General features: G+C 39.5%; 1 protein-coding gene across 7 annotated transcripts in view; it reads right to left on the minus strand.

Moving 5' to 3' along the window:
* CUL2 (cullin 2) overlaps positions 1–13,831 on the minus strand; it is a 96,591-nt gene extending 82,760 nt beyond the window's left edge. For 2 of the 7 annotated variants that reach the window (XM_029954143.1, XM_029954144.1), the window contains exon 1: positions 13,413–13,578. The gene's annotated coding sequence lies outside the window, so the exon portion shown is untranslated. Of the gene's footprint in view, positions 1–2,077; positions 2,252–5,707; positions 5,730–12,267; positions 12,395–13,129; positions 13,267–13,412; positions 13,579–13,658 lie in introns of those variants that run through there. The other 5 variants (XM_029954142.1, XM_029954145.1, XM_029954147.1 and 2 more) reach the window with 5 other exon arrangements.
* Positions 13,832–14,770: the final 939 nt, after the last annotated feature.

Consider the following 14,770-nt stretch of genomic DNA (forward strand, 5'->3'; position numbering starts at 1 on the left):
ATCCATAGAACTTCCTTATGACCCAGCAATAGCCCTGCTGGGGAGTTACCCAAGAAATACAGAAATGCTGATGCATAGGAGCACATGTACCCCAGTGTTCATAGCAGCACTGTCAACAATAGCCAAAACATGGAAAGAGCCTAAATGTCCATCACCTGACGAATGGATCAAGAAGATGTGGTATATATACACAATGGAGTACTACATGGCAATGAGAAAGAATTACATATGGCTATTTGTAGGAAAGTGGATGGACCTTGAGGGTGTCATGCTAAGCAAAATAAGCCAGGCAGAGAGGGACAGAAACCATATGTTTGCACTCATAGGTCTAACAGGAAAACAGGAGAAACCTAATGGAGGACCAAGGGGAGGGGAAGAGGGAAACAGAGTTTGGGAGAGAGAGGGATGTAAAACTTGAGAGACTATTGAGCGCTGAAAATGAACTGAGGGTTGAAGGAGAAGGGGGAAGGGGGAACGAGGTGGTGGTGATGGAGGAGGGCACTTATGGGGAAGAGCACTGGGTGTTGTATGGAAACCAATTTGACAATAAACTATTAAAAAAAAATCACACTGATAGGCTATCTAGATTTCTGACAGAAATGTTCTAAAATCTCTTTTAAGTTTTTCTCCTCACTACATATGCTTCACTCCTTGGAACACTAAAAGGTGACCTGTCCCTAACCTTTCCTTTATCCTGAGATTTTTAACTATCCAGTAAGTTTTAGGTTTCTGAGGCTGAAAGAGAGCTCCCAAAGAACATGTTACTCCCCAAAGTATGACGTGTTAACATAGCCTGACAAAATTCCTATCCCCAAAATGGTTTAAAACCAATTTACTAATAATAGCAGAAATGAAAAAGATATAACTTTGCCAAGATCAGATGGATTTTAATTTGAAGCAATACTGTTCTTCACTTAGACATTTTTCTTATAAAGAACTGATTTGGATAATTACATTTCAGCAGGTAAAGCAGTAAACAGAATCTCAGAGTTTGGTACATAACTGGATAAATATTTTATTTGAAGTATAAACTATTTTAGTAAAATGTATAACCATGTTTAACACCTTGATGAAGGTGACTATAGCTTAACTACTGATAAATGCTTTAGTATGCCACATTTCAGCTCGCTTCCAAAAGTAGGACTCATCAATAATGTAAATAGCTAAATACCTAATATTGTGGTTCTCTTTATAGTAAAAAACAGAACTGCCGAATGATGACTTTTTGTTTCATTACTGAAATATAGGCAAAAATTTGACTATTCCAAAAATTACTAATAAGATAATACTGGGGCCTAAATTAATTTCAGATAAATCAGTATACCATAATTGTTTTTTTTTTTAAAGGTAGACTTATGCTCAGTGTAAAGCCCAACATGGGGCTTGAATTCACAACCATGAGATCAAGACCTGAGCCCAGATCAAGAGTCAGATTCTTAACCAACTTAGCCACCGAGGTGCTCCCATACTTTGTTTTTTAAATGACACTTAGTGGGCTTACAGCAGGTTATATTTCAATTAATATAATATAACTAATTACAATTAATATAATTTGAAAGAAAATACTTTAAGGTCTAATACAGTGCACTATTAACTTTGTAGTATTTTCCATTTCCAGAGGAAATGCTGCCTCTAAAATGCTAAAACAGACTGAAAATCTGCTACTGTTTCATATAAAAATAAGGTCCAAGATAGGATCTAAATAATTTCTTCTTACTGCATTCAAAGGAATGAGCCATTAGATAGAAGAGATATCTTTGTTATTTGGAGGCATATGGTACAATGCTTTTTGTTGCAATAAGATTTGATCCACAGAGTTCTAAGTACTCCACAAGCGTCATTTCTATCATATGTCCAAAAAAAAAAAAAAAAAAAAAAAGAGGGAGGAGGGGGAAATGGGGGGAAAACAATAAAGAGACATACAGTGGTCTCTCGTCTATCTTGGCTGGCAAAATGTAGACTACAGGAAGAAAACCCTAAGTCTCAAAAGAAGGGAGGAGGGCAGTGGGGAGTAAGGTATGCATTTATGCTATAATAAATAAGTTACAGAAGGCAAGTCCTTTCAAAATAAACCCACCTGATCAAAATTAAAGATCCTTCTTTCCTCAAGGAACTTGAAATTCTCTCACAAGTTTGTACAGACTGTACTTTTTCTCAAGTTTTCACATCACTCTTATCAGCATGAACTTTAATGTCCTTTTTACTTGCTTTCTCACTTTTTTCTTTTCTCAGTAATTTAGGCAAGGAATTTAAGATGCCAACCAGCCTTAAAAGAAAAAAACAAAAACATTCTCATGTACCTACCTCAAATGAGTTCGAGAATCTGAATCTAGCTCCCTCATGGAGAGGCAAGCTCACACTGGCATGCGTGCCAGATGAAGCCATGGCCAGACATCTCTTCACAAATGACTACAATACCCAGAGCACAATTTTCCCTAGGCCTCATCTTCTCCCCAAACACTCCTCATAACTCTGTCTTTCCACTCCCCAAAGACTTGCAATATTTGTTATCCTACCCTTTTGAGAGCTAAATTAAATCACGTATGTTTTTAAAATACTGGATTTAAACCTTTTCTCACAAATACAAGGCTAAGAGGCTAAGATTAGTAGTAATTTGCTTTATCTGAGCGTTTGTTTGTTTGTTGTGGGTCACATGGTTTTTATGGAGGGGAATCAAATTCTGGACAGTTGCTACTGTCTCATTATTGGCTATAATAAAATTCAGAGTCCTTGCTTCACCTTCCAATTTTTATCAACTTTATCACTATTTCTCAAGTGGTCCTTTTTTCCAGGGAAATTAATGTACTTGCTGCTCCTGTACATTAATTCCCACTGAAGTCCTGGCACAGCTATGGGAGACATGGGAGGAAAAGAAGAAGTGACACAGCAGTGCAGGAGTGGCTCAGTCAGTTGAGCATCCGCCTCTTGATTCTGGCTGAGGTCTGACTCACAGGTCGTGAGACGTACTATCAGCACACTGTCTGCTTGGGATTCTCGCTCTCCCTCTCTCTCTCCCTCTCCCCTCAAAACTAAACAAGCTTTGAAAATAAATAAAAAGAAAAGGTGATATAGCTACGGCAGATACATATCAACTTTGTGGACCACCACCTCCTGCTTAAAATTCCAGAAGGGCTGGAACAACACAGCCTCTTACAATCCCATTCTTTCACTTAAGGGTCCATTAAGGTAAAGAATAAAGACAAATAATCCAACATAGCAAGTTATAAAAATAAATGTGACGTGACACCAATTTTCCCATAGGAGGAACACTGAGCAGGATGTAGTTTGCCCATTTTTTTACCAGCATTAACAACATCTAACTACAGGGTTGTTAATAACAGTTATAACAGCAAACCTTTATTGGCTACACATATTCCAGAAATCATGCTGTATATATTTTATAAATTATCTAATTCCTCAGAATAACCCAAAATGGCTATTATTAGAAAGCACAGTTGGCTCGGAGGAAGTGGACCTAAAAACCTTGATGTCTCAGGGTGGTGGTGGAAGTTTCTGCCAGACGTCAAAACATAAGGAAGAGGGCTCCAGGGTGGCCCCGTTGGTAAGGTATATGACTCCTGATCTCAGGGTTGATTCTGTATCTCAGGGTTGAGAGTTTGAGCCCCACACTCAAAGTAAAGTAGAGTTTACTTTAAAACAAACAAACACAAGAGAGAAAGAGACAGAGACAGATTGAAAGAGAGAGATAAAGGAAGGAAGGAAGGAAAATACTAGACTCAAAAATAATAGGTTGTAGGGGAGCCTGGGTGGCTCAGTCAGTTAAGCAGCAGAGTCTTGATTTTGGCTCAGGTCATGATCTCATGGTTTATGAGATACAGCCCCATGGTCAGCGCAGAGCCTGCTTGAGATTCTGTCACTGTCTCTCTCCCTCTCTCTCTGAAAAATAAACATCTAAAAAAAGGGGGGTATCAATCAAGAAACTAATACTCTAAATTGGTTCTGTCAACGCCAATGTGATCCTAGACTAGTCACTATTTCGTTTTTTCCATCTGCACAACATAGAAACAGTACAGGCGTGCCTGGCTGGCTCGGTCGATTCAGCATCTGACCTCGGCTCAAGTCATGATCCCACAGTTCGTGAGTTAGAGCCTGCTTCAGATTCTGTGTCTCCTGTCTGCCCCTTCCCCACTCATACTCTGTCTCTGTTTCTCTCTCAAAAATAAATAAACGTCAAAAAAACTTTTTTTAAATAACATAAAAACCATATAAAAGGCAATATTTATAAATACATTTCAAGTTTGCTGGACAATGCTAAGTTCGGGTAGTATTCTTTTCTACTCTTTTCTGTAATTTATTTTCCATCCATGCTTTTGATCTAATGAAGACCAAAACTGTACCATTGCTGAAATTTTTGTGCCTTTACTCTTTCTCATACTTTATTCCCATATTATCCATTAGAAAGACTTTCTTCTATATTTCTCATAATCAGTTCATTTTAACGTTTATGTGTTTCAGACAGTAAAAAATACAATTTCTTTCATCATAATGCCACACCATTTCCTTAATCCTTGATTATCTTCTTCATAACTGATGTTTTTTAGCCCTCTAAAATTTAACTTCCAAGCTCTAGTTAAAAGTTTGGAGACCTCTCGTGCCAACATAAAGCCACCTACAGAAAATCCACACAAAACACCCTGTCCCTACTCATGTTATACGCAAAACTTAACTCAAGATGGAAGGAAGACAGGGGACCTGGGTGGTTCAGTCGGTTAAGTATCTGACTTCGGCTCAGGTCAGATCTCATGTTCGTGGGTTTGAGCCCCGCGTTGGGCTCTGCTGACAGCTAGCTCAGAGCCTGGAGCCCACTTCCGGATCTGTGTCTCCTTCTCTCTCTGCCCCTCCCCCCTCATGCCATGTCTCTCTCTGTATCAAAAATAAATAAAACATTAAAAAAAACTTTTTTTAAATAAAAAACTTATCTTAAAAAGATCCATGCTTAAGAAACAAAAACTCAGGAGTGCCTGGGTGGCTCATTCAGTTAAGTGTCAGACTCCTGATTTGGGCTCAGGTTGTAAGATCAAGCCTCATATCAGGCTCTGTGCTGAGCGTGGAGCCTGCTTAAGATTCTCTCTCCCTCTTCCTCTGCCTCTCTCTCCAGCTCACTACCTCTCTCTAAAAACCAAAAACAATCACCATCAAAACTCATAGAAGAACACACAAAGGAAAAGCTTTGTGACATTGCATTTAGCAATGATTTCTTAGAATGATGCCAAAAACACAAAGAAAACATAGATAAATTGGTCTTCAAAATTTAACTTTATGTAACAGAGGACACTATAAAGAGAGTGAAAAGAATTCACAGAATGAGAAAATATTTACATCTCGTATGTCTGATAAGAGATTAATATCCAGAGTTCATAAAGAACACCTTAACAACAAATTTTTAAATGGGCACAGGACCTGAATAGATATTTCTCCAAACATACACAAATACCCAACAAGCACATGAAAAGATGTTTGACAACACACGTCACTAAGGAAATGTAAATCCAAAACACAGTAAGATCCCACTTCACACGATGTCTATTATCACAGCAAGCAAACAAGCCAAAAATGAAAAATAACTAATGTGGGCAGGGATGTGGAAAAATTGGAATCCTTTTGCAATGCTGGTGGGAATGTAAAATGGTACGGTCACCATGGAAAACATTTCAGCAGGTATTCAAGAACCTAAATAAAGAATTACCAAATCAGAGCACCAACTGCTCTCCCAGGTACACTTCCAAGGAACTGAATAGCAGGGAATGGAAAAGATACTTGTGTTACACATTGTCTGCAGCAGTATTCACAATAGGCAAATGGTGGACAGAACTCACATGCCCATTAACAGAAGAATAGGTAAGTAATTGCAATACACCTGAAAGAAATATTATTCATCCTTTAAAAAGGAGTAAATTCCAATACATGTTACAACACAGATGAACCCCCAAAACAGTATGTCAAGTCAGATAAGCCAGATGCAAAAGAATAAACACTGTATGATTCTCCTCTCATAAGGTACCAAAAGAGGCAAATTCAGAAGACAAAAGGTAGACCAGTTACCAGGTGCTGGCAGAGGAAGGAATGGGGAGTCATAGCTCAGTGGCTGCAGTTTCTATCTGGGATAATGAAAACGTTTTGGAAATACATAGTGGGGATATTTGTGAAGACACTGTGAATACAGTTAAATGTTAGCGAACTACATACATAAAAATGGTTAAAATTGGAGACTTTGTTATGTATATTTTACCATAGGAAAAAAAATACAAAAAAAGATTAGTGTCCCTTTTATTTATTTTGAGAGCCAGAGGGAGACAGCACGCACTGGAGTAAGGGCGGGGGGGGGGGGGGGGAGAGAGAATCCCAAGCAGGCTCTGCGCTGTCACTACAGACCCCAATATGGGGCTTGATCCCACAAACCATGAGATCATGACCTAGGCCAAAATCAAGGGGTGGATGCTTAACCAACTGAGCCACCCAGGTGCCCCCCAAAAAACGATGCTGTCCTTATAAGTGCTTAAAATTCAGATCATATGGACAACAAAGTTCTGATGCAAAAGAAAATATCTGAATCTCAGTGCAAAGTGATCTCTAAAAAATTTTAAATGTAACCAAAACAATATTTAGAACTTCTAATCCTTGCAATACTTCTAATACTTAGAAGACAAAATGTCATTATGTTTGATTCATATACACTTCTACCAAATAAAAGAAATATTCTGCAAGATAGCGTAACATGTTTTTTAAGGCTCAGGACTATTTGGGGATCTTTTCCTTGTCACAGTCATTATTTTGGTAACTTCACACTACTGACATGATCTTTAGGACTATAAGAAAAGTATGCTCTATTTCTCAACGTCCGAAAATAGGTCTCAACAAAGGGGGATGGCTAGCATAAACTCTACAGTGTCTAACTGGAATCAGTTATCAGTATGAACTCATAATCTTTATAAACACACAAATAAAAAGTTGCAGAAATAAACACGGATGTTTGTGCGTCCATGCATTAACATGAATACATGAATACATAAATATATTTCTAGCTCTGCTGGCAGGGCCTAGGGCAATGACACCTCAGGAGTTATAAGCACACATAGAATCCAGATCTTGGTTACTTCTTCCTTTTTTTTTTTTTTTTTTTTTTTTAAAGAAATGTTTGTGGTAGATTTTTTTTTTTTTATGGTTTTTATTTTTGAGAAACAGAGACAGTGCGACCAGGGGAGGGTCAGAGAGAGAGGGAGACACAGAATCGGAAGCAGGCTCCAGGCTCTGAGCTATCAGCACAGAGGCCGACGCGGGGCTCGAACCCACGAACTGTGAGATCGTGACCTGAGCAGAAGCCAGACACTCAACCGACTGAGCCACCCAGGCACCCCCCAGATCTTGGTTTCTAAGTATCATTCTCCAGTAGAGGGAACCAGAGCTTCTTGGAGAAGTGACTGATTCTAGCTGCACCAGAGAAACAGAAGATGAACCTGGGAAATGAGAAATAGATGAGCCTGCTTCTGATTCTGTGTCTCCTTCTCTCTCTGCCCCTCCCCCTTCTCATGCTCTGTCTCTCTCTGTAACAAAAATAAATAAAACATTTAAAAAAAGAAAAAGAATTCCAGTTAATAAATGTAGAAGGGGGAAACCTAGGTGGCTCAGGTAGTTGCGGTTCCAGAAAAGTAGTGCTTTCCTAAAGAAAAGAGAATGAGGGCATGTTGAAAAGACAAAGAGCCAACCTGAAGGCCATAGCTGGAACAATATGAGCAACAAAATAATGACAGCATTAGATTATAAAGTACAGAATAAAATAAATATCTATGACTTAACACTGATATAAACAAATTACAAAATAAATACAGAGAAGGGACTGTTCTTCTTTACAGAAGAATTCCAGGGGCGCCTGGGTGGCTCAGTCGGGTAAGGCTCCGACTTCGGCTCAGTTCAGATCTCACGTTCGTGGGTTCGAGCCCCGCGTCAGGCTCTGTGCTGACAGCTAGCTCAGAGCCTGGAGCTTGCTTCTAGTTCTGTGTCTCCTTCTCTCTCTCTGCCCCTTCCCCTCTCATGCTCTGTCTCTCTCTGTATCAAAAATAAATAAAACATTTTAAAAAAAAAAAGAAGAATTCCAGTTAATAAATGTAGAAGGGGGAAACCTAGGTGGCTCAGGTAGTTGAGGGTCTAACTCTTGATTTTGGCTCAGGTCATTATCCCAGGGTTGTAGGATTGAGCCCCATGTTGGGCTCCATGATTAGCATGAAGCCTGCTTAAGATTATCTCTCCCTCTTCCTCTCCCCCTTTCTTCACTTGTACGCTCTCTCCCTCTCTCTAAAATTAAAAAGTAAAGGGGGGGATCAAATTGGAAACAAAAATTTAAAAATAAACAAATAAATATAGAAAGGAAAACAAAATTAAAAAAAAATTTTTTTTAATGTTTTTAAAAATGAGAGACAGCATGAGCAAGGGAGGGTCAGAGAGAAAGGGAGATACAGAATCTGAAGACAGAGTCCAGGCTCTGAGCTAACTGTCAGCACAGAGCCCGACACAGGGCTCAAACTCACGAACCGTGAGATCATTACCTGCGCTGAAGTCAGACGCTTAACTAAGTCACCCAGGCGCCCCAGAAAACAAAATTTTAAAATAAATTTTAAATTTTTGAAAACAAAAATTTTAAAATAAGTAAATATAGAAGGCAAGCAAATATAGATAGAAATATAGAAGGAAATGAGAAAAGCAAAATCATCATCAGGCAAACACCACAATAATGACTGCTTAGGAAAGATCTACCAAGAATACTGAAATGACTGAGCAGAAGTTTGAGAACAGGGATATCTGCTCATTTTCATAGAATCTCCCCAAGATATAATTACAAAAGGAAAATAGTGACTTTACAAGCAGAGAACTATGACAGACACCACTTCAACCATGTAAGAATTAACATCATCTCAAATAAGATATACTGACATCCTGTACTCTGTGACGTGTAGGACTCAACATTACTTCAGAAATATCTTTGCCAAACATGCATAACTTCAATAAATCAAGAAAACATCAGACAAACTCAAATTGAGAGACATTCTACAAAATAAATGACCACACTCATCACAAGTAAGAGTCATAAAAGATGAGAAAAGACTTGTCACAGATCATAACAGACTAGAGAGATACAACAACTATGTAACGTATGATTCTGAATTGAATTCTGAAACAGAAGAAGCACACTATTAGAAAAACTGATGAAATCCAAATAGGGTCAATAGTTAATAGTATTGTACCAATGTTAATTCCCTGGCTTTAATCACTGCATAAGTTATTAATATTAGAGAAAACTGGATAAAAGGGCATCTGGGTGAAGGGTATATGTTTCAAATTTACCAAAAAGAAAACTAAGTATTCTATTCACGCTCTCCTTCAACTGAGTTAAAACAAAGTTGAGAAACTCAAGAAGTATTTACACAGGATAAATCTAACATTTCATTAATTGAAAAGCAACCTACATTGATATAAGACTTAAGTTATTAATAGATACTCATTATGTATTTACAGGTGCTAGAGATGTTGCTTTCAAGAAACTTACAGCTGGTAAGAGAAACAATTATGATAAACTGCCAACCTCAATGAGGACACACACACACAATCAGGTTATAATCCCATGATTAAGTAACAAATGAAATGATTTATAAATGAAAATCACTTAGATAACTAAAACCTTCAAACAGGACATTAACACCTACACATTTACAGAATTTAGGTTAGCTTAACATACTCACTACATAGATTTCACCTACTTTTATACCTAGTAATTAGTGTCTAATGTTTCAGAAAGGACCATTAAATATTTTCCATCAAAGATATTTCTCCAATGCAGAAACAAGTTGTTTAATCTCTAGCAAAAAAGAATACAAGAGAATAACAAAAATAACCACAAAAATAGAACTAAACTAAGTTTTTAAATCAAGTAAAATCTCAGAAAAAAAATACAAGTAAATGTAAAGTGTGTACAGCAAGTTGCTAGCTAAAGACAGCTAAATGGAAATCAAAATGTCAACCAATATATAAAGCATTATACATTCAGTAAAAAACATTCCATCTCCCCTCCTCCACATTAGTCAATCAGCAGAGTTCAATCTTACTGCAAACATTGTAGCAGATGGAATATCATGATCTTAACACTACTCATTGTCTCGAAACTTTTAAGAATCAAAAGAACTGCACTGTTCTAGTATCTCCAATAAGCCTTCTTAAACAAAAAGTAGTATCATAGAATGATTCTATATATTCTTAAAGATAGTAATACAAGGATTATGCTAACATCTGTAATGTAATAGAAATATTATTGCTAAGATTCAACCCCAGGCAAAGAGCCAGATCGCTCTGAACAGATATTTTGATTAACTGATTACTGAGAGAGGATTCAGTCATCATCTTAGGTGTCAGTAACTTGTTATAAATCTCCTAATATTCCAAATCTCTGTCTGATTTTCCTAGACTTAACAACAGCCTTCATAATACTCATAATACTAAGATTTCAGGGCTGATCCCATCACCAATATACTTGAATGTAACTGACATTATATACATGAAAACACTGCTCCCAATCACAACCAGACATTTTTCCAGCCTATAAAGAGAACAGGAAAATAAGGTGAACACAAAAGAAATAGAGCCAACTTTAATAAAAAAAAGTCTCACAAAAAGTAACAGCTCTTTAAACAACTCCATATCTGCAGAGTCAAACTCAAGAGAAGCAGGGACCAACTCAGAAAATGTTGCAGTATTCCAGGGCCTTCTAACATTCTTTCTACATTCTTTCTTTAGGTGGTCTCATCCTGTTTCATTAACTTTTAAATACTATTTAATACTCTAAAAAAATACAAGGTGTCAAAGCAGGTGAAGTATGCTACTATTTTGGCAAAGTAGGGAGAATGATATATACATATTTGCCTATATGTTCATAAAATATATCTTTGGAAAGGTATGTGAGAAAACACGAACCCTGATTGGCTCCACAAAAACTGGGTGTTAACGGGAAACAAGAAATGGGGGAAATTTCACTCTATACCACAGCAAACATTTTCTGAATCATATGAACGTAGTTTTTATTCAAAACAGAAATAAACCAACAGGTAAGTGCTGATGACTCCCCATTTCCTTCTCTCCCCACTCGAATTGAGGTCCTATGAAGACAGAGATTTTTGTCTATTTTGTCACTACTATATCCCCACTGCAGGGACCATAGCTGGTGCCTAAAAAACATTTGTTGAATGAATGACTTCTTAACCTCTCCACCAAATTCCAGATCTGTACATCCTACTCCTCACCCCCACTTAAATATCTAACAGGCCCTACGTACCATGTCCAATCCAACGTTATCCCCATATCACCCCTCCCTCACCACTTTCTCATCTCAGTGCATGGCATTACCGGCCTCCAGCTGAAGCTCTCAACACCCAGGGGTCACCCCTGTCCCAAGCAACTACACTCTCATGCAAACCACAGATTCAGTCAATACTTTTAGTCCAAAACATAGCTCAAAAGTCTTTAACTTGTCTCTAACACACCAGTCACTATTCTATTCAAATCTACCACAGCCTTCTCACAGATCTCTCTGCTTCTTTTCTCCTCTTATTCAATCTCTCCACGCAGTCAGGTTGCAAATCAGACCATACCACTTCTAGCTTGACAAAAATTCCAATAATTTTTCAATGTACTGTAAGAATAAAGGCCAAACTCCTTTGGACAATAAGACCTCACAAGAGGTGGCCCCTGGCTATGACCTAACCTCTTATGACCCACTCAGGTCCACATTCCCTGAGCTGACCCCAAGCTTGATGCCACCTCTGGGAATTTCCATGTGATAGTTCCCTCAGATAAGAATACTCTCCCCTCCTACTTCCAAAGGCTAAATCCTTCTGACTTTTCAGTTATCAGGTCAAAGGTCACCTAAGACAGGTTTTTCCTGCCTAGCATCTCAGTCTTCTCTCCGTCAGTCCCACAACTCCCGATTTCCTTCACAGTACTTAATGGTTCTCTGATATTATTTTTATTCCTTATGTATTTCTGCCTCTCCCTCCCACACCACAATCGAAGCTCCAGGAAAACAGAAACTTCACTTCTTGCTTTTGTTGTATCCCCTAGTGCCTGTAATAATACTTGATGTACTTAATATTTAAGTGATATGGCAAAACTAACTTTAAAGAAGGCCCACAACATTTAATGACAAGACTGTTGAGGATCAAAGACATGGATAAACCATCTTAATATTCATAAAACACTGAAAATCACCAGAGGATGGAGCGTGAAGTAAGATTATTTCAGATGCATCTGAACATTCAAATAAACAGAAAAGGTATTTTTCACACACTATGTGCATGCACACTGCAGAAATGTTCCCCCAAGTTATAAACAGCATCTGAAAAGAAAAAAAGGATAACTCAAAACACTGTGTACATCTGTTATTTCACATGGGGCTCTTTTGGAAGGGCCTTCAAAACACTGGATTTGGGCAGAAGAGGCAAAGTATAACCAATTTGTTCATTTGTCTGTCTTGGAAAGGAATGTGAGATTCTACAGGGTACGGTATTGCCTTCTGATTGCTTTTAAATTTCTATTAGGTAGTCAGTAGTCTTTCAGAACAAAGTGATGACTTCCCATATTTTACTGTGTACATTTGGGACAGACCTAGTTCAAAGATTTTTATTGTCAAGTCAATACACCTGACACCATCAAAACGGTGAAGGTTAATAGTTTATATGTTATCTACAAAATTTTAACTTCTATCAACTGGCAATAGTAACCCCTGGGGGAAAGGAGATGATTTGACAATGATAACAGTCTGCAATTCACAGATGTTTTATTTACATACACGTATCTGTGGGGTTACAGGGAATGGTCCAGACTCCCTAGTGTGTAAATACTGAGGAGTCTAAGGATATTATTTAACCAGACCCTAACTGTAGAGAGAGGTCTGGCGTGCACATAGGATACTCCTCCCCACAGCTATCAATCTTCGCTGTCTGCGGAAACAAAAGTGAAAACACTCGTGGTAACGATGTAAGAGACTGATGCACCCCCCACCCACCCCCAAACACAGAGCTGTGTATCCGTGTGAGCTCGTAAACAGGCAGAAGAGTACACGCACTCTCACCTTCCCTCCTTCGGAAGAAAATGGGGCCGAGGGAGGGGCGGCCAAGGCCGGGTAGGGGAGGCCCGGGATCCAGTCCAGGGGTGGCCGGGCTTAGGGTCAGCGCTCCGGGGAGCCGGGGTCACTTACAGGACACCATCTTCCCTGGACGCCCCCCTTCATCCCTTCCCCCTCCCCCCTCTCCGCCCCCAATTCCTTTCCTCCGCCCCATCCCCGCCACCCATTAACCGGGAAGCGAAGTTTCCCGGCGCCTGCAGCCCGGCTCCCCGACCCTCAGCGGGGTTACCTTCTGCAGAAGCGGGACAAGGGACAGGGGACAAGGGGAGGGGGAGACAGCCCGAAGGAGTGAAGGACGAAGCCCCCGGCGAGGAAGGTGGGCGGCGGTGGCGGCGGCTGTCAGCTCGCGTTCCCCTGCTCACAGCGCTGCCATTACTGTGCGCCGAGGCCGCCTCCCCGGCCGGCCGCCGCCACCGGCCCAGAGACGCGGGGGGGTGGGGAGCGAAGCCCGGGAGCCCGCGCGCCGGACGCTCACCTGCCACGGCGCGCAAACACAGCAGAGCTCAAGGCCGCCGCCGCTTCCGGGCGGGACAGGGGCGGCGGGGAGAGGGGAAAGGGGAGAAGGAGGGGCTGGCTACGGGATCCGTAAAACAACCGTTCTCCTGATCGCCCGGTTTTTCCCCCCCACACAGCTTCGGTCTCCTTCTTTCGCTACCTCCAGCTCACCCCTCAGAATGCAATGGTAGAGTCCGCGTTACGGCAAGCGCAGAGAGCCTGGTTTAGTGCAATTGCGAAAGCCCACGAAAATCAGTATTCAAAGTGACTCCTTGCAGTACTCCCTATAAATGAGACAGTCATAGTTGGCTGAGCTCAGGACACACAGTACCCACCAAGTTTTGGCACTACTAGTCACAATATGTCAGAAAGGTATTTTCAACAAAAGTGTTTTCCTTAGAGTTGTTCCAGACCTGTGTGAATATTCTGACTCCCCCACAATAGGGGGTCTTATCAAATAATCAAAAATATATTAGCAAAATTACCTTCCCTTCTGACATACTCCTTTTCTAGTAGATTTTGTCTAAAACTAAATTCTAAAACCTTTTCTCTTCCAACCCTCTTTATTTTCGTTTTGTTTGTTTGGGGGGGGGGGTTGTTTGTTTTCCAACCCTTTCTTAAAACTCTGTACTAATCCTTTAAGGCCCATTAAGATATCCTGTTTTTTAAAATTATTTAAAAATTTAATAAAATACAAAGATAAAGAGGTAGGCAAAATGTAAGGCTATGCCATTCTTCTCATTAATTATTTTTGCTTGGGAAAATATAGTTATTACATATAAAAATAATGTGATGTATGTTGAAATGTGCCTGCACTTATTACTTTTTAATAATTAAGGTTTTTAAATTTCCCTTTTTAATTCTAATGTAGTAACTATTGCTAGATATAAACCACATCAACATAAGGTCTTTGAGATCCTCAATAATTTTTAAGAGTGTGAAGAGGGCCAGAGACCAAAAACGTTGAGAACAAAGCCCTAAGTTATGAACTGCCCCTGCTTTGGCCACTTCCCTTTTAAACTCAGCTGGAAGTGAATTAGCATGAAAGGTGACAAACATGAATCACTATCATTATAACACCCCCTATTTCTA

This window comes from Suricata suricatta, chromosome 10 (genome assembly GCF_006229205.1).
Source record: "Suricata suricatta isolate VVHF042 chromosome 10, meerkat_22Aug2017_6uvM2_HiC, whole genome shotgun sequence".
Taxonomy (NCBI): Eukaryota; Metazoa; Chordata; class Mammalia; order Carnivora; family Herpestidae; genus Suricata; species Suricata suricatta.